We start from the raw sequence: 1,836 nt of genomic DNA on the forward strand, positions 1-1,836 counted from the left end.
CACGTGGTGGTGCCATGTTGGATGATTCTATCAGTCAACTGTTTTCACCTGTTTCCAAGCTTCCTTTCACAATATTTCCTACCTGCAGGAGAAGATCAGGGCCTTCTGCCTTTTCCCAATTTGAACACACTCTTAAAGGTCAGTGAGATTGTCAGTGATGGTTTCCATCACAGTTTCTTATGGGCAAGTCTGAGTTCTACCTATGTTTTCTTAGTTTTATAATGTTGTAAGTGTGATGCTTTTCAAGCAATTTTGAATCACTTTCTTGAGACCAGGTCTGTGGCTTGTCTTTCTCTCATGTCCTCTCAGATCAATGCAGGGTCCCAAATGTCTAAAATAGCAATGACTACTGGAGGACAGAAACAACAAATGAGTCCAGGATTCATTGAATGAAAGGGAAACTGGAAAGTAATTGAAGACCCACTTGGAAGGAGAAGGAGAAATATTAAAATGTGACATTTTGCTTCCTCATACCATGAATATTATTAATTTTAAGTGTATATATTTATAAACATGACAGGTTTCTCTTTTTTTGTTTTGTTTTTTTTGGGCCATACCCAGTGATGCTCAGGGGTTACTCCTGGCTATGCACTCAGAAATCACTACTGGCTCGGGGGACCATAAGGGATGCCGTAGACCGAACCCATGTCCTTCCTGGGTGAGCCATGTACAAGGCAAATGCCCTACCACTGTGCTATCACTTTGATCCCAACATGACAGTTTCTTAACATAATTTTAAATACGCATCATTGGGACCTGAGAGATAGCACAGCAGAAGGGCTTTTGCCTTACATGTGGCTGACCAGTGAGGGACCCAATTTGATTCCTGGCATCCCATATGTTCCGCCAGCCTGCCAGGGGCAATTTCTGAGTACAGAACCAGGAGTAACCCCTGAGCACCACTGGGTGTGACCCAAAAACGAATCATTCAAATAATAAAAAGTTTTTTTCTAAAAATAGATAAATTAATAAATACTTATCATTGATACACAGTTTTAGGGAATTTACTTTATTTTTATGCATCTATACACATGTAGTTGTCATCATTTCTACCATTTAATAAAGTCCTGCTCAAGGGCCAGCCAGATAGCATGGAGGTAGGGCATTTGCCTTCCATGCAGAAGGATGGTAATTCAAATCCCAGCATCCCATATGGTCCCCCAGGCCTGCCAGGAGTGATTTCTGAGCATTGAGCCAGGAGTAACCCCTGAGTGCTGCCGGGTGTGACCCAAAAATCCCCCCCAAAAAACACAAAAAAAAGCCTGCTCAGATGAGGAATATAAAGAAATATTAAAGAAACAATAAATGGCCAAAGAAAAAAGGAGCTGGGAATTTTGATTACAGAACTGAGTTTACTGGGAGGGACAGAGGCAGGAAAAATGTGAAGGGTCTTTGGAATGTTGGTGGAAGAAGTAGACTTCTAGTGGTGTATATGAAACAATTTGTACATGAAAAGTAGTGTTAACAGTACTGTAAAACACAGTACCTCAATTAAAGTGGTTAAAAAATATATGCACAGATGAAAGGACTTGTCCATTGAGTTACTGAAACGCAATCATGAACAACTTCGCAGTTGTGGGGAAAGAAAACAATATTATGAACAACTTTGTAAACTTGGTGCTTAAATAAGCTAATAAAGACCACATAAAGAAAAAATTTAAATAAATAAAGCACTCACTGCTGCTTTACTTCACTCATTTCCTGTCTCAGAATCCATGTACCTGCAGTGACTTCCACCTGGAATGACAGGAATGAATAAATACCTCTCCTCCTGCCCCCTCATCTTTCTTGAGAGCCATGGCTAGGAACTGGTCAAGGTTCAATGCTAAAGACTAA

This window comes from Suncus etruscus, chromosome 18 (genome assembly GCF_024139225.1).
Source record: "Suncus etruscus isolate mSunEtr1 chromosome 18, mSunEtr1.pri.cur, whole genome shotgun sequence".
Lineage (NCBI taxonomy): Eukaryota > Metazoa > Chordata > Mammalia > Eulipotyphla > Soricidae > Suncus > Suncus etruscus.